Below are 24,066 nucleotides of genomic sequence, written 5' to 3'. Positions count from 1 at the left end.
CCAGTCTAGCTGCCACATTCTGGATTAGTTGTAGCTTCGGGGTCACCTTCAAAGGCAGCCCCACATAGAGCACATTGCAGTAGTCCAAGCAGGAGATAAGCAGGGCATGCATCACTGGTAAAACAGTAGGTGGGCAGATAGGGTCTCAGTCTGCGTACCAGATGGAGCTGGTAGACAGCTGCCCTGGACAAAGAACTGACCTGTGCCTCCATGGACAGCTGTGAGTCAAATGACTCCCAGGCTGTGCACCTGGTCTTTCAGGGAGACCCTCACACCCACCTGCCCCCTGTCACCCATGAACAGTACCTTCTGTATTATCAGAATTCAACCTCAATCTGCTGTAGCTCAAGCATAGGCAATTTTAGTCTTTCCTTTTTTTCCAGGGTTGCTTCTTTTCTGCTTTATTCTCTGCTGACCCAGTTCCATCCTCACAAAATAATAATGAAATGCCCATGGCTAATTGTTAAAAGTATGGTCTGATGGTTACCAGGCAGACTAGGGCTGTTTGGTTTTCATTAAGTGAAAGTGAATGTATCTCCAATAGGTAGACTCAGAGGCTCCAGGTTCTGCGAGGGGGGGGCATGTGTGTGTGATGTCTCATGGTCGGAGGAGGCCCAACAAGGTCTGTTGTGACTGTGGATAGGCCCCATAAGGCCCACCACAGCCGCAGGTAGGTCCATTGTGGCCATGGAATATTGAGGGGGCCCAGCCCTCTCCTTGAAATTGGGGGGGGGGGCTTGGCCCCTCCTAGATAGACTGCAAATATTCATATGTGAGAAGTGATTCAGCTTGTTCTTAATTTACATTTTAAAAGTCTCCTTTAACTCAATATGTCTGGTAGAGGCATGAGGAATACAAGAAGCTGCATTATACAAAGTTATGCCTTTTTGGTACATTTAGTTCAGTACTGTCTATGCTGACTGGTGGCAGTTCTGTTGGGACTATTGGTACACAGCGTGCACAAAGTGTGGCTAGAGAGTAGACTTTACCTGTTGCAATCACAAAGAGATATTTGTAAAGTAAGAAAATAAAAAAGTTGCTTATTACAAGTAGTACATAACTTGGGTAGACAAGGGTTCAAGTTCTAACCTAACTAATCTAAAGAAGACAAAAGCAGCCATGCTTCCTCCTTTGTTTGCAGAGGACAGATCCAAGACAAACTTGTCACCCAAGAGGGAAGTATAAGGAGAGGAGAAGGAATTTCCAGCAGGGTCTTCAGGATTTCAGACATGGAATCTCTCCCAGTTCTATCTGGAGATTCCAGATATTGGGACAGAGATCCTCCGCATGAAAGATGAATGATCTACCACTAATTGATGACACTTCCCCATAGTTTAGCAATGAACTCTCCATTGGTCAGTTTAGAAATGAACTGTAGAGTCTAGCATGCTTATATCCAGATTTAACAACATCATTATTGGAGGGAAATTTTGTATTTGCTACTTCTTATTTTTAAAAATCACAATTTTAGTATCATTTTTATCCATCCTATCTGCAATAAGAAATTAAAAGGGACGTCACAAAAAGGGCTTCTCTAATGGTCATTATCATTTATTGCCTTTCAATAAACATCTGATTTTATGTTGCGCACAAATTGTTGGTTCACATTTTTCCTCAATAAAAATACAGAAAATTACCTGTTGCACAGGTTGTACATACAAAATAGAATTTCATTGGTACCTCGGGTTACAGACACTTCAGGTTACAGACACTCCAGGTTACAGACTCCACTAACCCAGAAATAGTACCTCGGGTTAAGAACTTTGCTTCAGGATGAGAACAGAAATTGCGCAGTGACGGTGCGGCGGCAGTGGGAGGCTCCATTAGCTAAAGTGGTACCCCAGGTTAAGAACAGTTTCAGGTTAAGAACAGATCTCCAGAACGAATTAAGTTCTTAACCCGAGGTACCACTGTAATTGCCTGGCTCAAAAATGAATTCATGGAGGCGGGAAGGAGAGGAGAAGACATGCAAAGACATTTACCATCATGAACAGTCAGGAACTTCTGTATTCTACCAACATGGAGAAAAAGCCTTCCAGCATGTCAGCGAGTATTAGTTCAGTTGCCCACGGGCAAAGGATTATAAAGAGAAAAGCATCAAGAAACTCTTTGTCTACAAATGTGTCAGCAAGCAAAGCCTGAGTTTCCTGAGGAGTGCAAGGGGGGAGCCTGCAAATCAAAGATGCAATTTCTTCTCATAGCATGATGCTTGCTCTCTGCCCTTGTTTTCTATTTATTTGTGCTGCTGTACAAAGAAATTTTTAATACAATACCTATTGTAAATTTGCCTGCAACCTAGAAGTCTCTTCCTAGGATCAGAGATTTGATCAAAGGGATCTTACCCAAAGTAATCCTGTATCAAGAAAATCTGTTTGCATTTCTTGTTACTAATAGCAGTAGTAAATATAAGAAGTACCAATTGACAATTTCTCCTATTTACACCAGAGAAATGTTTTACAGAATCTGCTAAAGAAAAAGGAGACAGCAGCTGGAATGCAGACAGAAAATAAGTACTAAAATAAATCAAATCAATGCACAGAAGGCATAAGGATATAACTAGGATCTAAACCAGAATGATAATGTTCTCTGTGCCAAAGAAATAATACTAGGTCCCACTACCTATAACAAATTGAATACTGAAAAAGGCATTGGTGAGTTTAGCTCATCTGGTTAGTGTGGTGCTGATAATGCCAAGGTTGCAGGTTCAATCCCCATAAAGGACAGAGGCATATTCCTGCATTATAGAGGGTTGGATTAGATGATTTTCAGGATCTCTTCCAACTCTACAATTCTATGAAATATTGTTAATTTTCTTTGCCTGAAGCCAGTTAAACTTCTGATTAGCACAACCCTCATAGTAGGCAAAGCTCCACAAGCAGAAAGCAATGTGATATGTTGCCCAGCAGACAACATGATCTTCTTTGTTGTGACTTTGCCTAAGGGAACAGTACCAATGGATACAAGGAAAGAGGGAGGTGCATGGTTCAGAAAGGAGCGATTAAGATGTTGAAGCAACTCCCCTATGAGGAAAAGTTGCAGCAGCTTGTACCTGATAGTTTAGAGCACTTTTTCAACCTTTTTGGGTCCACAGCTTCCTTGACCGACTACATTCTCTCTGTGACACCTCTGTGGGGCTCAGGAGCCCACTTGTGTCACCCCTTGCCTGCTGAGTTGGCAGCAATCACACCCTCCCTTGTGGAGTGTTCCCTCAGCCTCCTCTTCTCTCCCCTCTCCTTAGGAGTCCTCTGGGCAGCTGCTGTTGCTACCCCTGGTCTCTGAGCTGCATCTCCCCCCCAAAGAGAGCTGCATCCCCTCTCTGCCCCACAGCTCCCCTCACACTGCCCCACAGCAACCTGGGAAGCACCCCCTGGCCAACCCCAGAGGCACCATTCACCTGGGGAGTTTGTAGCCAGGGCTGCTGTAACAAACAGCTGTGCAAGCCATTGGGAAGGGCATCAGAGGAGGGAGGGAAGAAAACAGGGACAGAGATCTGTGTTGTTGCCTGTGGTACCCCTAACCAACATTCAAGGCACTCCAGGGTGCCACGGCACACTGGTTGAAAACCACTGGTTTAGAGAAAAGGAAAGCAAGAGGTGGCATGATAAGAATGGAAATGAAAGCAAGAGGTGGAATGATAAGAATGGGAAAAGTACATAAAGAAAATTTTTTCTCCCTTTCTCATAACATCAGAACTAATAGAAATCAAACAATACAGAATGTTGGACGATTCAGGACAGAGAAAAGAAAGTACTTCCTCAATCAGCACATAGTTACAGCGGTACCTCGGTTTACGAACTTAATCCATTCCGGAAGTCCATTCTTGAACCGAAACCATTCTTAAACCGAGGCGCGCATTCCCTAATGAGGCCTCCCACCATCCGGGCCCTTCTACCGTTCTGATTCCGTTCTTAGACTAAGGTAAAGTTGGCAAACCAGGACACTACTTCCGGTTTTGCGGAGTTCGTAAACCGAATTGTTCATAAACAGGACTGTTCTTAAACCGAACTACCACTACATATGGAACTAGCTCTCACAGGAGTGAAGGATAGCTATCAACCTGAATAACAATAAGTGTGCTCCCTGCTAGAAGATGCCTGCTGCACTGAGAAAGGCAAAGAGTGATGCCTAGTGGATTGCCAGATGATGTGTCAATGACTACTGGCTAAAGCTGTGTCAGAGTATTCAACTCACTGCTGATAGTGGCAGCACTCACAAAATGTACAAAGGCATGAAGACAGTCTTTGGACGAACAGTCTGGAAAACTGGACTGCTGAAAACCTTGTCTGGAGAGATCATCAGACTGCAGCAAGCAGATGAAACAATGGACAGAGCACTGTCAAGAACTGTACTCACAGGAAAACATGGTCTCTGGTACAGCAATTGACTGCCTGTTTTGGAAGAGCTGTATCTCCCTCCTTCCCTCAATGAGCTAAAGAATGCAATCTGCTTTCATTTACAACAATAGTTTGAATGCAAGAAGGTCATAACCCACTGCAGCCAAATGATTCTATGGATATTTCAAAAACCTACAGGAGAACACAGGAACCTTAGTGGTGCAGCAATAAAACTGCTAGCACATTTTCAAAGCTAAGCAAGGTGCAGTATGGTTTTATTCTGGATGAATTCTGTGTTGAGTTTTCTGCATTGCAGGGGGCTGGACTAGATAACCCTGGGGATTCTTTCCAACTCCACTTTGTTTCATTTCTGTTAGTTCTAATTTTGAAACTCTAAGGTTGAAATTGTACAAAAGATCTGAAAACACTGACCAGTTAAGATTGAAGGACCTGGGAAATAACAGGGTCTTCACCAGGTGCCAAAAACATCACAACATAGACTACATTTGTTCTCAAATATCTCAACAGAAGAATTTCCTGCTCTCAATATATTTGAGGACAGAAGTGATAAAAATTTAAATGAACAATTTAGCTAACATAAAGGTAGCTGTGTTGGTCATAGGAAAAACTCCAAAATCCACAGAAAGGCAATGCCTTTATTAGAACTAACCATCAAACCTGGAGTCCTGGAAATCTCAGAAGCTTGCTCACTATTTTGTGACATGTTGATTGGCCATAATAAAGATGTTGCCCAACTGAGCAGAAATGCTATCAAATGTGTTTTTAGCTCAAAAGCTTGCCTTTGGATAAGATTGAAAGCTTATTCAAAGTAACAAAAATTCCCGAGCATTTGCACTCATGCTTTCTTTGCATTCAGTTGGAGATACACAGTCAATCATGAGCTTTCATGCCAGGTCTGGCAGCTTGCACCACAACACTTGGCTGTCTCCCCAAAATACTGGCAATGCAACCAATACTGGTTTAAAGAGTTTCATTTTCTTTCCCACAGCATTTCTGAAGACAGAACTGAGTGGCAATTGTAGACAAATCTTTTGATTCTCCACCCCAGGACACTAACCACCTTCAAACTAGTTACACCAGCGTTTAACCAAGTTCAGCATTAATGAAGGAGTATCTAACAAATACCAACAAATGCACTCTTCTATACAAAAGTGATTTTGAAAGGTGAAAAACGTCTCCAGGAAGGAAGCTTGAACTGCTTTCCTTCTGAAGAATTAACAGAAAAACTCTCTGCTTGCCTACTCTTCCTAGGGAAAGAAAGGACAACATTCACTTCCCACCTCATCACTGGCAGGATGCCCTCTCCCTTTTAGATTAATTATGCAAAGTTTCCAAGCATGTTCTTCTATAGGCCAAGAACATTATGCCACTTCTAGCTATAATCCTTTCAAAAGCTCATAAACAAAGGCTTAGCACTTGAATAAAGAGACTGCAAGTAAAAAGTCCATGACAGCACAGAATAGAGCTAGGAGCGGCACACGTTCACATTCTTCTCCGTTATGAAAGCTAGCACTGCAGCAAGCGAAGACAAACACTTCCCTATTAAAAACCTCAGCTGGAGTGTATTAATACAACATAATTTTGAGTTTCACATAAAACACCACGACACCACAAACTCTGCATATAAATTCCTCTATTTCAGCATACAAGTTAATGTAAACAATGTATCTTTCAATACAAAATTTCTACACAAACTGAAGAATTATGCAGCTCTAAAGGAGAATAATTTCATCTACAAAACGTATATTATTTTGATGCATTTTAGGGCCCAATTGAAAGTACTGGTTTTGACTTTTAAAGGCCTAAAGCAGGGGTAACCAACATTATAGCTATTTAACATAATATTTTATTAAAATACTACATTATTGTGTTTTTATGTTTATATTTTGTTCACTGACTTCAGTGGACTTAAAAGGCAGCTTATAAATATTTAAATGCACTTGGAATTGGGTTGTACCACTTCTGACTGCTGGTGGAGCTCACAAAATGGATGTTCTTACACACATACAAATTTTTTGCACATAGAAAACCCAAGCATGTCAGGGAGAATAGCAGACTTCCACCTGGCATGTCAGTTTTCAAGATTGAGGCAGTTTGGTATGGGGAAGCATTCAACCACATAAATCCCCGGTCTAAAAGCATACAACCTAGTCACAGGTTTACAGCCTAAGTGCAACTCCTGCAATCAGAGGATGTGTCCTGGAAATGATGAAAATCTCAATTGTCATGCCAACCCTCATGGTTGGCATTCATGTACTGGCAACAATGTACTTTTGGCTACAGCAGTTTCCTTAATAATAATAATAATAATTTATTATTTATACCCCACCCATCTGGCTGGGTCCCCTCAGCCACTCTGGGCGGCTTCCAACAAGGCTCCCAAATCAGAGGACACATCCCTAGAAGATATCTCTGAAGAGATTTAAGATCTGCCCCCAAATACATACAGAATTGCATTTAATGGCACATAACTATGTAAAAAATACTGTTCCTTCTCACTATTTAGTCAAAGAAGCAAAAATAACCAGCAGCCATAGGAGTGTTAAGCACCTTGGAGAAATGTAGACTGGTAATTCAAAGATCTCTGTATGAAAGGAAGTTGAGCTTAGTTTTAAAGCACTTTACAAGTGCATAGAAAGTGTGCTATGAAGATGTAGGGAGAGTGAGACAAATTGAAGAATGTAACTGGTGAGAAGTATACAAGATAAATATGGGTGAAATTGGAAAAGGATAACAAAGACAGTCCCTGTCTTCTAGTAATAAACTACAGAAGTAGTTACAAAGGCACTACATACAGTCTCTCCTACAAACAGAGAACATCATCAACATTATTATTATTATTATTATTATTATTATTATTATTATTATTATTACTACTACTACTACTACTATTTGTATACCGCCCTTCATCTGAAGATCACAGGGAAGTGATCAAAATAAAAATCACTTGGATCTCCTCTGCGACTACTGGCTCAAGGACTTTGCCCATGAAGGGGAAATTGGCAACTGACTGGCAATTACTTAGATTTTCCGAATCCATGAAAGGTTTCTTGAGGAGTGGTTTTACCACTGCCTCCTTCGAACAGGCAGGGACCACCTACTCTTGCGGCATTACTGCGGGCCCCCGAGGGCGGCTCGCCCCACCCTCGTGGGTGGCTCGCCCTGCCCCCCCCCCACTCTGAGTGCCGGAGCAGTTAGCTACACCCCTGCCTATCCCTGGCCCAGGCAGCTGTCCCCTGCCTGCTAGTTTTTATCAACAAGAGGGTCTAGGGTCCAGAGTGCAAGTGGTCACCCTGACTGATCCAAGCACCTTGGCCACATCCTCATGCCTTACCAACTGAAACTCATTCAGCACAACTGGACCAGACAGTGCTTTTGACACCCCTTCATCTGCTTCATCTACAGATCTGTCTGCTGTAAAAGCAGAGTCAAGATCCTTGTGAGCACAAGTTATTTTATTCTCAAAATGCTTTGCAAACAAGTTACAGAGAGCTACCGTCAATTCTGCCACCTCCTTTGGGCCAAATTGCAAGAGGCCCTGGACCACCCAGAAAACCTCTGCTGGATGGCACAATAAAGATACAATGGAGTTCACTGCCACTAGGTAGGCTCAATGATGAGCTCTCACCAATGTTCCATTTCATTCAACCTGAGTTTTCCTATGCTGGTGTTTGAGCCGTCTCCCAGCTTGTTTTCTCACACTAAGCTCTGGAGAATACCATGGAGCCAAGTGGGCTCATTGAAGCGGGAGAGGGTGCTCTTGTCCATGGCCTAAGCCATTCAGATGTTGCAGCAAGAGCTTCGACTGAAGTGCCTGTCATAATAGCTGGGAAATTTCTCAGTCTCATCTGGAAACCCATTGGATCTATCAGCCTAGAAGGTCCCTTGGCTCTGCAAAGGGGGAAAAGGTGCTGAAATCCTAAATCTCAACAGGAATATCCCCTACTTTCAGATCACTCTCTTCCTGTCCAGTTGAAAATATAATGTCCAGAGTGTAGCCTGCCACATGTGTTGAGCCAGTGACATGTTGGGGCAGTCCCATGCCAATCAAACCAGGATAAGTATTTTTGAAGAATCCACTTCTATTTTCTCACACTGCATATCTGGGAAAGTACTTTCTGACCATTCTGCTGTGCATATAGAAAATAATGGGATGTTAATGAAAACATAACCTGTATCAAAGCATTAAAATACCTGTCTTGATTATCTCCATTCTTTTATCAGGGTCTATTTGTCAGCCACTGTAGTGAGAAGCAGGCTACCTCGCAGATCTGTGGAGGAAAATGCTTTTCTGTTAACGTTCTTTTTTGTTTACATTTGGGAAAGGATAGCAAACATCTGTTTTCATTGACCCTGATGATTAGGCAGTGTCTTCTTCTGGCAGATATCTAACCCCAGTCATCCTCACACTTTCTTCCATTTCTTCAAAAAATATTCCTTACTTCCTCATTATTCTGAAATATGAAGACATCAACTATTAAGTGTTGGACATGGGTGGTCAATACAAAGTGTGGACTGAAAGAAGAGGATTCTGCTTTACAGCTCCTGTGAGAGAAATGATGGCTGACATCCCAGAAAAAAGCAACTGGTTCTATTGCTAATAAAACACAACTGCATTGTTACTAAATTCAAAGATTTGCATTTCCACACAAAAGCACTTGCCTTCAACAGAACTGTACTTTGCTTTTCCGATAAAGAAAACAATGCCTGACCTGAAGAATTTGGAGCAAATGATTCAGCAAAGGAAACACAGCCCAGAATAACTAAGGAGATAGTACATGAATATTTGGCTAGTTTAGATGTATTCAAGTCTCCAGGGCCAGATGAACTGCATCCAAGAGTATTAAAAGAACTGGCAGATGTGATCTCAGAACCACTGGCAGTCATCTTTGAGAATTCCTGGAGAACAGGCGAAGTCCCGGCAGACTGGAGGAGGGCAAATGTTGTCCCTATTTTCAAAAAGGGGAAAAGAGAGGACCCAAATAATTACCGCCCAGTCAGTCTGACATCAATAGCAGGGAAGATTCTGGAGCAGATCATTAAGCAAACAGTCTGTGAGCACCTAGAAAGGAATGCTGTGATCACCAATAGTCAGCATGGATTTCTGAAAAATAAGTCATGTCAGACTAACCTGATCTCGTTTTTTGACAGAATTACAAGCCTGGTAGATGAAGGGAACGCAGTGGATGTAGCCTACCTTGATTTCAGCAAGGCATTTGACAAGGTGCCCCATGATATTCTTGTAAAGAAGCTGGTAAAATGTGGTCTTGACTATGCTACCACTCAGTGGATTTGTAACTGGCTGACTGACCGAACCCAAAGGGTGCTCATCAATGGTTCCTCTTCATCCTGGAGAAGAGTGACTAGTGGGGTGCCACAGGGTTCTGTCTTGGGCCCGGTCTTATTCAACATCTTTATCAATGACTTGGATGATGGACTCAAGGGCATCCTGATCAAATTTGCAGATGACACCAAACTGGGAGGGGTGGCTAACACCCCAGAGGACAGGATCACACTTCAAAACGACCTTGACAGATTAGAGAACTGGGCAAAAACAAACAAGATGAATTTTAACAGGGAGAAATGTAAAGTATTACACTTGGGCAAAAAAAATGAGAGGCACAAATACAAGATGGGGGACACCTGGCTTGAGAGCAGTACATGTGAAAAGGATCTAGGAGTCTTGGTTGACCACAAACTTGACATGAGCCAACAGTGTGACGCGGCAGCTAAAAAAGCCAATGCAATTCTGGGATGCATCAATAGGAGTATAGCATCTAGATCAAGGGAAGTAATAGTGCCACTGTATTCTGCTCTGGTCAGACCACACCTGGAGTACTGTGTCCAGTTCTGGGCACCACAATTCAAGAAGGACACTGACAAACTGGAACGTGTCCAGAGGAGGGCAACCAAAATGGTCAAAGGCCTGGAAACGATGCCTTATGAGGAACAGCTAAGGGAGCTGGGCATGTTTAGCCTGGAGAAGAGGAGGTTAAGGGGTGATATGATAGCCATGTTCAAATATATAAAAGGATGTCACATAGAGGAGGGAGAAAGGTTGTTTTCTGCTGCTCCAGAGAAGCGGACACGGAGCAATGGATCCAAACTACAAGAAAGAAGATTCCACCTAAACATTAGGAAGAACTTCCTGACAGTAAGAGCTGTTCGACAGTGGAATTTGCTGCCAAGGAGTGTGGTGGAGTCTCCTACTTTGGAGGTCTTTAAGCAGAGGCTTGACAACCATATGTCAGGAGTGCTCTGATGGTGTTTCCTGCTTGGCAGGGGGTTTGACTCGATGGCCCTTGTGGTCTCTTCCAACTCTATGATTCTATGATTCTATGATTCTACCTTTTGACAAAGCATGTGCTGATCTTTTAGGCAGTTTCAGTACCTTCACACAGGACTATGAAATTTACTATTGCTTTCAACTCTATGGTGCAGGTATAAAACTTGTTGTGTAGTGAAAACAGCCTTCAGTAACTACAAATGCAGTTACATCACCGGCTCATTACAAGCTTGTCCAAGAGCCATAGTTTGAGCACAGAATGGTGTCAGATTGTTTCTCTCAAGAGATAACTTAGAGTAGACCCACTGAAATTAATGAGCCCAAATTAGTGGGAGTAAGGCTAACATTGGATACAACCCTTTGTTTGCAAACAAGGCAGCATTCCTGAGAACTGCTGCTTCCAAATAATTCACTGGGAACTGAACAGTTAAACAGATTAAAAATTCAAGATACATACACAGTGACATTTTACTTCAAAGTGATTTTACAAAACCTCTATCACCGCAAGGTAAGTTAATCGCATATTCCATTCATTAGCAATGGGTGCAGAGGTTAACTTGCACTTAATTGGAATTAATTTTAATTTTACTGGAATACGGAAGGCATATTATACAGCATCGCTCTTAACATTGTATCATATAGCTATGAACAGTAGTTCTTTATGCAGATTTCACCAGTCTCACATCCCCTCTTCCCCCAAACACTTGAGCAGGAAGCATCTGCAAAAGGGAATATATTCTGGGAACGATGAGGCGACATATCACTGGAAACAGAAGATGTAAAAATAAAAACAGGAAAGCATATTAGGCTAATGTTTAGAATTCTGCTGTCAGTCAGATAAAGGGAACTGAGAGAAATGGGGGAGGGAGGAGAAGCATTTGATGTGAAGCAAATCCGTGAAAAGGGAAGAGGGGACACCTTTCATTAAACGAAGCTTGTATGTAAGAATGAGCTTCGTTGTCATGAATAATTGGGTTGCCAGTTCTAATGCTCAAGCTCAGCTTTCCTTTTGAAAAGGGTGCAAAATTCTTGGCAGCCAACTAGAGTCACCCTAAAGGCAAAAAAAGGGCAGAAAACCAGCAAGTAAAACAACCTCAACATTCATAGGAATTTAAGGAACATCTTGTTATTTCACAGCCTCATTACATGAAAAGGACCAAGGTGGGGGCTGAGCAGGCTTCTGCATGTGTCAGTAGCACTTCCATGCTTCAATAGTCCCTAATCATGATTACAATTATTAGATCATCTTAAGTAATGGACAAAGCTCCCTGGCTCCATAGGTCTCAAACCAGCTCATATGGTCATAGCTATTGAGTTTTTTCTTCTCTATATCCTCAAAGGCAACTATCCCAGTCACATGCTTTGCTGTCTTACATGTAACTAGCCAAAGCAAATGACATATTTAGGGCCAGCTGCAAGACTGCTGCACTATGACCACACTGAGCAAACCTAGCTTGATAACTGTTAAGGGCTACCCAAATGCAGTCTAGATAGAGCATGCTGCTAAGGCCATACTCACTGATCCCAATATTCAGTGCTTTCTTATGGCCATCTCTGAGTTTCTTAGGACAGAATTTGAATCTGTATATTGTTATGATACTAGTCTAAACTCAAATTTAGCAAAATCTTTCCATGTTTCTGTGGAGTCAACAAGTACCTAGACCTTAAGACTGGGTGTCCCTTTTTTCTTTTATATGTAAAAAAATATATCCGGAAAAGTGTCTGTGGACAAACACTGGCTTCCTTGGCCTGACACAAGATGAGCGCCACACCCCAGTCATTTTGACTGGACTTAACTGTCCAGGGGTCATTCACCTTTACCGTTATCTGTATACCTGGGCTATTATATATAAATTTAGATAACTTGTGAATAATTTTGTATACAACTCTTTGTATGTGTTTACTGTGGTTTCAGCCAAGTGGAAGCCGTGGTGGACGTTTGGCTTCCGAAAATCGCTTGGAAACCGGAATACTCACTTCCGGTTTTTGATCATCCGGGAGCCAAAATGTACAAGTTCCAAGGCATTCAGCAACCAAGGTACAACTAATTTCAAATTATCTCAACCCCCCCCCCATACTCACATTTTAGGAAGGTTTCCAAATAATTTTTTGTATTCTGCAACCTTGGGGGCTTCCTCAAACCTGCCAGCACTCCCCACCCCATGCTATTTTAGTTCCAAAAGGATCTACACTTAGAGGACGAGTTTACCATTAACAAATGGGATCATTAGGTCATCCATATCAAGTGGGTCCAGTTCATACACAGTAAATAAATTTTTGCAATTACACTGCAGCATCTCTTAATGTTAGGTTTAAAATGTTTAAACAAGCTGCATTAATATCACAGCAGATATTCTACCACGATTCTCTCATGTTTCACCAAATTGTTTGTTTTATTTTGTTTTGTTTTGTTTTAAGAAACTGTAACTTTAGTTATAACATCTCCTATTTACCTAGTATATGGGAGCTCTGCTATTCAGTTTCCAAAATCTTGCAAATATAATTCTAGCTGCAGTCAATAATTTGTACATTAATACTTTGAGGTTTAATATCCAACAAAATCCAGCTGACCGATTTGGTTTAGGTATGGATTTTACATATTTATTATCTTTATAGCCATTTTCCAAAATTTTATTTCACATAACCAGCAGATGTAGGAAAATTCATACACTGTACTATTTAGCTTGGCATTCTGAATTAACAGTAAACAGGAGATCCAATATTTTAAGATCTAAACTTCAGTCAGCATCCTGTACCTCACCATACAAAAGAATGTACACTAGAATTGGACAACTAAGTCTTTCACATAAATGTTAAACTATTTCCACTATAGATAGATAGATAGATAGATAGATAGAGTTCAATAGCAAGAAGAAAAGTGTTGTTTCACTGATGAAGATAAAAACAATCCTCCACAGCATTATTACAGGAAAAAAGCCAAGGGTGCTAGCTAGAAACTTTAACACCCATACTTAGAATACATAGTGCAGATGCTAAAGGTTAGACTTCTGTCAGAATGTTTTAACACTGTGTACAGTTTGTTTCAGGCAGATTATGCTCCAGGAACTTAAACCAGATGGCCACAGGCTCGTAATTGCACTCCAACTACATTCATCTCCTTCACCTATACAGCAGTTGACATGGCAAACCATGAGCCATTAATTTGAGGGTGTACAGAAACAACATCAAACCGTAAAAGCACATGTAAGCTGAGGGATAGTGAAGGAAAGACATTTATTGTGTGGGTCTGCATTCACATTACTGCCTTAAGGCACACTTGCAAACCCTGGTACTATGCCTTTTCCCTGTCTTTGTGGGCCTTCCTTCACTGGACCACAGCCTTCAGCTGTCAGTCATGAGCATCCAGAGCAAAAACATAAAAGAATACCCCAATACCCCCAATTAATAATCATATCAGCCATCCTGTGACAATGAGGCTAGATAGCTGGTGTGACACCCGCCCCAACCAAGTTTTTGCTATGCTACATCTTGCTGTGAGTGCTAGAGAACTCACTCCAGCTACAAAAAGGCTGCTGCAGAACAAGCTGGAACAATCTCTTGGGTTGGGGTATTGCCTAAGGCTTTCGGATGGGGGCTCTGCTACTGTTTTGAATACCTCATCTGTTTAAAATGTTTTAAATTGTTCTTAAATGGCTTTAACATGTGGGTGTTAAAATTTGGAGGTTTTTTCCTTTTTAAATAAAGGCGCATAGGATGTGCCTGAGAAGCGAGTAGTAGTGAGCCATCACAGTGGTTTAGGGCAGAGGGAAGTATGCTATGATGGGTGGGTGGGAGAGGCCAGGTAAGGGGCATACGGCACATGCAGTCAGTGACTGCATCATGTGCCAGCCCCTACTCCAACCTGGGGAATTGCAGTTGTCCTATCAGCCAGCCCCCAGGTCTACTGTTTCTGAATGCCAGATCAGCTCTGAGTAAGACCTCTCTCAGGCATGATCTGAATATAGATGAGGAGGCCGTTCTGGTCTGTATCATTGACACCTGGATGGTTGAACAGAACGGAGTGGATCTCATCCAGCTGTGCCCAGTCGAGTACTCAGTGCAGCAAAAGGGCAGACTTGAGGATCAGGGAGGGGGAGTTGCTGTAGTCAATATAAATTCCCTTTCTCTCTCCAGGCTCTTTGTCCAGTTGGGGGCGGAGGTGGGGGGTTAGAGTGTGTGTTCCTGGCATTGGGTAGTTGGGACAGATTAGGTATTCTACCACCTGCCTTGCAGCCCTGAGCTCTCCCTGCCTGCGCTGACAGTCTTGGTGGTGTTGAGGACTCTCAGACTGTTGAGTCTATATAAGGGTGTTGAGCAGCGAGCAGAATTCAGCAAGGAGCTTCTGAAGCTGAGCACAGTGAGAAATGCCTGCAATCTGGCTCCAAAGAAACTAGCTGAAGTCCACCTGGTGGTAAGAATGACTGTGAAAGATGGACTAAGGGTAAATGGCATACAAGTTAAATAGTGTTAAGAACTACACTCTGTGAACCAGACTTATGTAAACATCTGTTAACTGTCATTTAAAGATACAAAGGCCGGCACTTCCATGAGGCGAGGTCAAGCAATTAGCCTAAAGCAGCAGATCCAGTTCCTAACCCACCCACCCCATTGCACTGCTGCCAGCCCTACACACCCATACCATAACTGCTGCCACCACAGCACTCCTGCTCTCACTGCTAACACTGCAGAGTGGTAGTGGTGCAGCCATGAAAGCAGGGCCAAAGAAGGGGCCTGGATCTGCAGGTGTCAGGGTGTCAGGAGGGCAGCAGTGAAAGGGCATTTTGCCTAGAGCATCAAAACATGCCGGGCCACCCCTGAAGAATACAGTGGCCTTATTACAGCAAACTTAAGTCTTAAATGTAACCAACTGAAGTATAGATGAAGGCTTTTGTAAACAGAATAATATCAATTTGTGGCAGTGGTTAGAAGGTTTTGAATGTATGTGCACAGTGGGAGTGGGAGAAAAGTAAGAAATGCTCCACAAGCATTGGTGAATTAGCAGAGTTAAATAAAAGCTGGTTCTCCATATATAAAGAAAAGGCAGACTCACCATAGTATTATTTTTACTCATAGGAGTCCATCAGCATATCATTCCCATGAGTTATTGCAAGGCAGTAAGGATGTATTTCTATGGGATGCCTCCAGATTTTAGGCACTCATGTCTGATTTGAATTAGGCATTGGCATAAATCCTACCCAGAGGGGTGACTTGTAGAAATGTTATTTCAAGTGCAAATTGCATTATGGAAAGCAGTCCTCATCCAGTAAGTGTCTGCAAGGGTAACATGCCCTTTCAATTACGGTTTTTGTTTTAAAAAGGGAACATCTCTTCCTGTATTGATCTCACAATTCAAAATGGTAACTTTGCTGCCTGTATTATAGCATTAAAAGATGCTACCTGTGATCTATAACAGCAGTGCCTTTAACATGATAGGTAATTCAGTTCAAAACAGAAATTAGCCACTGACAGCCTCTACATCATGTCTGGCCCCTAGCTGACAACCCAGGAGGAGGAAGAGGAGAGGCAAGAACTTAAGAGCTGACCATCACCTCCTAATCTTGCCTTCTCTTTTCTAAGTTGCATCTCTCTCCTTCCATTCTGCTACAATCTCTCTCACACTAACAACATCCTGAAAATCAGTTGATGCAGAAGCTGTACTACAGTCCATGAACTGTTACTAGGCAACTCCTCCATTCTCTCCACCCCAGAAACATTTAATGTTGGAGGGGTGAAGGAAACAACAGTGGCTGGAAGGGGCAACAGGTCTTTGCTGGGGGGGGGGGGGAACCAGGCATAGGAAAGGGAAAGCACAACCTGCCACCTCCACTTACTACTTAAGATAGCCCTCAGGAAATCCTATTGCCAACTAGGTTTTTTTTAAGGGGAGGGTTACAGTGCAGAAAAGTATTGGTGTTGATTATTCAATAGAAATCTGTAGTAACACCTTGATAGTCTAAACCCTGAGCTCTGAACAGATTTTAAAGCAGGACAGCTTCTTTTACAACAGAAAAGTCATTCACCTTAACGGTCCATGAAATTCCTATGTTATAATGGACTCAGATAGACATTTTAGCAAGGCAGATAGGAGCCAGCTGTGGGCAAATTGCAAGCCTCAGTCTTGAACTCAAACCAGCAGGACCTGACACTACAGAGCAACCTATTTAATACGTTAAAGAATGTGCTTTTTTATGGGGGGGGACTTCCTGGGGTTGTTTTTAGTTATATAAATAAAGTAATGTAGTAAACCACTTTTGGAGAAACTTACCATTAGAGAGAAAACATCAAATATTGGACAGCTCTTTCTGGGACCACTTGTGAGGCTCTACCAAACAAAATCATTCTTCTGTAACAGCAAGGACATCATTCTATGAAGATAGCATTAGATGCCACTTGGAGATGCAGCCAGATGTAATCTACAGATACCAGGGAGAAGAGTCGGTGGAAGAAGATTGGAAGAAATTTAAAGACTATTTACAGAAATATTGTAAAATCAATGAATGTTAGAATGATGTTAGAATGAAATTAAGTGGTTCTAGCAGCAACGTCATAAAGGTGTATGAAAAAATGGCCGGTTAATAGGTGAGAATCTAAAGCTATAAAATATTAAGTTAAAGGACTAAGACAAAAACAAAGAGGGAAAGGAATTGCTGAATTAACCAATTGAACTGGAATACAAAAAAGGGAGGTGAGAGGAAGTCAGGGAAGCAAGGCAATGAAATGTAAGATACGGAAGGATTAATTGGTTTTTAAGTGTTTTTTCTAACTTTTTTTTCTATATTTTGTTGTTTTTTTCTATATTTTCCCTTGTCTCTTTTATTTTTAACTATGTAATTTTTTGTTTCTGAAATTTTAATAAATATTCAAAAAACAACAACAGATGTAATCTACAGATAAAGAAGAAGAACATGTTTTATAAAGCAACTCTCATTACAACATTCCTAAATCACTGACCTTTTACTTAGCTTCAAGAGAGAGTAGTAATAATTCTTAGTATTTACATCACACTTGCAGTGTTCAAGGGGCTTCGCACATGTAGTCCTGCTAAGCCTTACAATAAGACCAAATGGTAGGTCTGTATTATTTGCAAACTGAAAACTGGAGTGAGATGTGAAGTGGCAAAGGTCACTCAGTGAATTCAACCCTAAGTGTAGAATTGAATAGTGAATTCTCAACTCTTGGCTATCACATTGGGCAACAGATTCCTGCATTGCAGGGAGTTGGACTAGATTACCCTTGTGATGCTTTCCAGCTCTATTATTCTATTAATTTGTCTAATCCTCTCTGCTGAGACAGCCATTTCCACCACAGGAAGGACTAGGATCATCAGTCTTATCAACTCTAATGAAAAAGCATTATTCACATAAATTTCTACTAGAAATGCCAGAGAGTCCAATGACCTTGTCCCTTGTGGGAATAAAACAGTCATTTTCCCATTAGGGATTCTGAAAGTTGAAGTCCCAGTGCCCTCCCTAGCAGGAAGTGATGTTCCACAGTGGAGCTGGAGTATCCTATCACCCACTTCAACTGTCTTCCCTGGCACCACAGGTAGGTTGTTGGGATGCTTAGCTAACAAAGGAAGAAGGCAGAAGAGAAGAATGCAGGCTTTTTGTGAGCACGCAAAAAGACTTGAAGTTATTAGAAGGCTTAACTTGGGTGCTTGTAAAAGTGCGAGATTGTTTAGCTCAGGGTGTCCATGCAACCTTTATTTTATCTTGTCAGAAAGCATAAATTAAGCATAGTTCCTAGTACAAATGACATATCTCTGGATCTCACAGAAATATGTCCCTTCCTCAATTTTCATTATCAGGCTACCACAGCTATTAAAACACTGCTTGATTTCTGAAGTATGTTCCAGGGCTCCCTCTGCTTGAAAGCCACCCGGTGTGCTGACTGTGGAGAAATGCCCTCTGCAAATTCTTTATCATCACTTCTTCTTCCAGAGGTAGGCCATGGCTCAAATTAAACCCTGCTACTTGAGAAATTAATTCCTTACCACCTCCCTTCAAACTCTCCACAGAGTCACTACCTTGCAATTCCCTGTCCCAAGAAAACCATATGCTGATAATTACTGCACAACACCCAAGCTCCGAAATTATCATTGCAGCTGGCTCATAAAAACAATTATTACAGCTCTAAGAGGAGCATGAATTTAGTCCTGCTGAATGACATATTTCTGAAGATGTGAACTTTGAACATAAGACAGCAGCTTATATGAAGATGAGCTTTCAGTACATTTCATGCTTTCTGTAGCGTAGCTAGTTACTTAAAGGCCACCATTTAGTCCTCTTACATATATAACTTCAAGGATTAGAAGGGAAAGTACACAAAGTGCCATCCATGATAGAAGCAAGTTGATTCAGTACAGAACCAATGCCACCAAGCTCTAAAGGCCTCTTGGCTCAAAATGACTTCAGCAAACTACAGTCATGTTCTGACTGTGGAGCTATGTAAAGCAATCTTTACTAGAAATATGTCCTACTAAAGCTTACCTCAGACAAGTGTTGTATAGGACTCAAGGCACTATGTTCATTAAAATACTACCATGACAGTCCAATAGCATGCATACCTAATTGCAAGTAACACAGAGACCCTATGCAAAGTTGGCACACCTAAGGCCATTGACTGCCTCCTATTTCACAAGTCCATCCATGTTGATCTTTCAAGAGTTGCTGCTTCAAGTTGCACCACCATTTGGGATGCAGTGGGTGGTTAACACAGGGCACAACTTTTTCAGCAGTACCATCAAGGATGTGAACCTCCCTGGAGGTTAAAGCAGGGGTTTTTTCAGAGCCTATACAACCTGCTCAACATCTGTGGGACTAGTTTTTGCCAATTTCACTCCTGTTGAATTGAGCTGTTATTCTCTGTCTTTAGTTTTTGCTCATCAAATGTCATGTTTCATTTTTTCGACTATTGTTTTTCTTTTTATTGTGGATTTTTGCTATCATTGTTGCTATAACAATTCATTCCATTTTTGTTGGCCTACTTTCTGACAGTACAGTACAGTAAGGGTTTTGCTACTGCTCATTTTATTAACTGCATCCTGCAATTCTGTTTCAGTTCATTTTTATTTCCATATGAGCTAAAAGCTGTATCATCATTTCCAGTGCAATCCTAAGCATGTTAATTCAGAAAGAGATCCCACCATATTAAATGGGGCTTACTCCTAAGCATACATAGGATCTGAGCCTTAGGCACCATTCCTAAGCATGCTTCATAGGGAGTAAATGCAACTGAACACAAGTGGACTTACTTCTGTGTAGACATGCAAAGGACTGATTTGTAAGCTGCCTTGTAAATCAAGTTGGATATATAAATAAAATAAACTGATTAATTTCTAAATAAAATAAATTAATGACCTTAGGCATAATTAATTATGCATAGAATTGGGTTTCAAGTCCCACCAACTTAGGTGGAATTTACTACCAGACAGATATGCATATGGGTGCAGCCTAAAATTGTACTTTAAGTGAGGCTTACAAAATCATCAAAAGGTATTGAATCCAGATTCATAAAAATGTACTAGCCCACCTACCTATTTACTGACCCATTTTATATTTGGCCCGTCGTTGCATAGTGATCTCATTTGCTGCTATATTAATATATGAGAGACAACAATAGCTTAAACAAGATAAAACAGTAACTCATTTTAAAAGCTATTCTGGTTTATTGCATGAAAGAAACAATCTTACCTGCCACAGTGTCTAGGTATGCAGCTGCTTGCAATACAATTTTAAATAATGGATTCTATCAACATAACATTTCAAAGAACCAGGAAGACACAACCAAGTTTATTTGGTGGGCATCTCACTAACAGCAATACATACCTCATTGTGCCTATAATCTTTTAAAAGCTCCACTTGCCTGCCAAGAGTCATCAAGATGTTAAGGTGCACATCTATTTTTATTCACATCTCAGTTTCCAATTAGAGGCAATTTGGTTGGGGGCCCGTAAGTTAAAAATAGTCATCTCTAATGATGCTTGCAAACCCATTAAGAATATTTCCTCCCCCTAAAAACCCTGCAATTTTGTTTTCACAATTTTTCAGTAACATACTTGATTCCTAGTTTCCCCACTCCCACCACTTTCTGTCCTTATTAAAAATCCATATTTTGACTATCCCTGATACAAATATCAGTTGTGCATTAACCCCCCTGTGCTGCATTGTTTTCTACTCTCATTACTGCCAGTCTAGCAACCCACTGATAAAGCCTCTTATAATCTGCCTTTTGGAAATCACTGTAGAACTAGAATGGGCAATATCTACTGCATTTGCAAAGCTGTTCTAGAAATTTTGGTTTCAAGTTATATAAATCAATAGAAGACATTATATTCAAGTTTTTAAACTAAAAAATGCTTTGAACAGTATGCCAGATCTCTAAGTAAAAGGAGCTAGAGAGTAGACACTTATTTTTTTAAAAAGCAGAGACACAAATTGCACCCTTTTGTACAGACAAATTAATTTTGTCCTAATGTCAACTCTAGTCTCACAGGTTCTAGAAGTAATAAAAATAACTTGCAAAAGCTGTTTACCAGAGGTAAATGTGGGAATAATGTACACACTACAAGCAACAATACTCCCCCCCAAAAAATGTTTTACTAATGGGGGGGTGGGGCAGCAATTTTCTACCTCCACCAACCGCCTTTAATACCCTTGAGTTCAAATAATGTCACTGAAATACAGCAAAAACTGGCAATGACAAAGAATTGCTGAGTGTGAAAAAATGATGTTTGACTTCATAACCATTCTAAGCCAACGGCTTACAAAACTGTAACCCAGAGTTCCTTGGAAACTTATCAGAGGTCAAATAATGGCAACTTCCTTGAATGACAACTTGTCTGCAACAACGCATCTTCTCCTCCAACATATAACGTAGTTGCAAGTGAACAAAAGCACAATTATCTGACATACTCTCGTGGCAAACAGGTTGTGAGGAGGTCCAACAGGTCTGGTCAGTACCCTATTTAAAGTACAGTAATCCTCTACATTCTACAACATTCCAAGGTCAGCAAGCTAGCAGGTCAGACAACAGCCTGGTAGCACCTTGGTGCACAGAATTCAGCAGAGGAAGCAGGCTAGGCTGTGAGGCAGAAGCTGGCCCAAACTTACCCAGTCAACTTGATGGCTGAGGATTTGAACTATGTTATCCAAAATCCTAGTCAGACACTCTAACCAATACACCATACTGTACTAGCTTTTTAAAAAATGTCAAATGTGCAGGGATTTTATGAGAAATGTTTAAGGGTTCCCTTAAGGAAGATTGAAACCCCCTGATCTAATTATCTTTCACACAGTACATACAGAACTTGTTTATCTGTGGAAGTTATACAGGCAACACAACAACAAAGGTCATCAGGGGGCTCATAAAATAATAAAATACAGAAAACAAATTTCAGCATAAAACAGTCAGCAATCCAGTTTCACAGCATAACTAAAAATACAGAACTGATAAGCAGTGGATTTAAAAGTGAATACTGCAGGTTTTTAAAGGCCTGAAATCATCATCATCAGGTGCCAAAATGACCATAAAGGAATCAGCAGTCAAGCCTCTCTATGCAGGTGTTCCACAACAAAAAGCTACCTGACTCATATAATTCGGTGGAGGCACCTGGAACAGGAGCTCTGAATAATATCTCAAAGTCTGAGTAGCAATATATGAGAGGATTATCTTTCAGTTACCCTCATCCTAAGCCAATAAGGGCTTTAAAGGTCAAAAACAGCCCTTTGAATTGGGCTCAGAAATAGACTGGAAGCCAGTGCAACTGATATAGCATTGATACAATACACCAAATCAACCAGACCCAGTTAAAAATCTTCCAGCCTTATTTTTTGATGCCATTTTCAAAGGCATTCCCATATAAAATAGACTGTTTAATTTGAATGAGAGGTAACTGTGGCCATGCCATCTACATCCAGAAAGGGTCATAGCTGGTATGGGAAATAAAAGGTGCGTAGAGTGACAGAGGCCACTTGGGCCTCAAGTGATAATGCTGGATCAGTAAGCAATCCTTTCCAAAAAAGGTTATCATCACTCACTTGGGTGGATGAATCATCCACCAGGGGTAGACCAAGTTTCACCTTATAAGCCCTCATCCTAACTGTTACTGCACACACTCTGCAGTTCAGGAGACCTAGAACCTCACCTAACTTTTATGCGGAAAAAGAGATAAAACTGGCTCTCAGTGGTGGTGCTTCAAACCAAATCTTGGGATGAGCTCTTCCAACTGTTTTATGCAACTGTTACACAGTTAGAAGAGCAGAGAATCGTAGGGCATCCCAAAGCCTAACTGCCAAGAAGTCAATAAATGGTCCCCAGCACCAACTTCTGGAATCAGTTATCCAAGTAGTAGCAGAATCACCACCAATGGCACCTTGAACATCCAGCTCAACTAGTCTACTGATAATTCCATGGGCAATGCTATTGAAAGCTACCCAGAGATCCAAGATAATCAATACTATTATTATTTGTAGCTTCGAGAACACTGTCCAACCACTGTTCTTGAAGCCACTGTTCTTGAAGCTACAAACATGAGCCTGACCAAACTGCGGGAGGCAGTGCAAGACAGGAGTGCCTGGCGTGCTCTGGTCCATGGGGTCACGAAGAGTCGGACACGACTAAATGACTAAACAACATTGTTATTGTTAATATTCTCCCTCCCCCCCCCCAATTTATATCCTACCCTGCTTCCCAAAGAAGCCCAGGGCAGCAAACACATTAATATAATTACAAACACTAGGTAAAAACATTCCAAAATATTGTACTCTCCCCATCATTCATTCCCAGCAAGATCACCCCACAGGGCAGCCAAGGCAGCTTTTATCCCACAACCAGCCCTGCAGCACAACTGAAACTGATTCAGAAAAATCCAATGGTACCTTAACTGGGAGCTACATCATTTTTTCTTCCATACAAGTTTCATTTACTACCACAAACTAATTATCCTCATCTAAATTTCTCATCCCTTAAAATTTTATCCTGGCATATTATCCATAACGAACAAAAAATATCTTTCTAGTGGCCAGAGGCATCTAGAATTCAGGTTTCCTGATTCTGGCAAATGTCTAGCTGACATTTGATGACTAAGAGAAAGGCCATGTTTTCTTTGCTCTTTGCAGAAGCAATGAAAAGTGTCATATCATAGTAACTCTAGCTAGGCAGAATTATATAAAACTTTTCAAGAACACTCTTGACACAAGCCTTGCAGCAGAAGCCTTATTTAGATGCTATGGCCAGATTTTATGTACTTAAAGTTGTACTGTACTATATTACACTAACTTTTACCCACAGAAAACCCATTGAAATGGCAAACTAACTTACTTTCAATGGATCTATGTTAGTGGAATACAACCTCAATATATTTTACACAGATTCCCTTTTAATAAGTAGGTGCAGTACATTTACCTGCCACACGTCTGTATCAAT

The 24,066-nt window shown here is 41.2% G+C and overlaps 1 protein-coding gene across 5 annotated transcripts in view; it reads right to left on the bottom strand.

Annotated features, from left to right (window-relative positions):
• The window catches only part of LOC308573170 (ankyrin repeat and fibronectin type-III domain-containing protein 1-like), a 384,306-nt gene that overhangs the window by 349,305 nt on the left and 10,935 nt on the right, over nt 1–24,066 (bottom strand). For 3 of the 5 annotated variants that reach the window (XM_081169829.1, XM_081169832.1, XM_081169833.1), the window contains exons 2-3: nt 16,907–17,054; nt 8,550–8,626 (exon numbers count right to left, since the gene is read on the bottom strand). The gene's annotated coding sequence lies outside the window, so the exon portion shown is untranslated. The remainder of the gene's footprint in view (nt 1–8,549; nt 8,627–16,906; nt 17,055–24,066) is intronic. The other 2 variants (XM_081169831.1, XM_081169834.1) reach the window with 1 other exon arrangement.

Source organism: Podarcis bocagei, assembly GCF_964188305.1.
Source record: "Podarcis bocagei genome assembly, chromosome: 14".
Classification (NCBI taxonomy): Eukaryota; Metazoa; Chordata; class Lepidosauria; order Squamata; family Lacertidae; genus Podarcis; species Podarcis bocagei.
The sequence above is the reverse complement of the archived record's forward strand: the minus strand, read 5'-3'. Positions and strand labels throughout refer to the sequence as shown.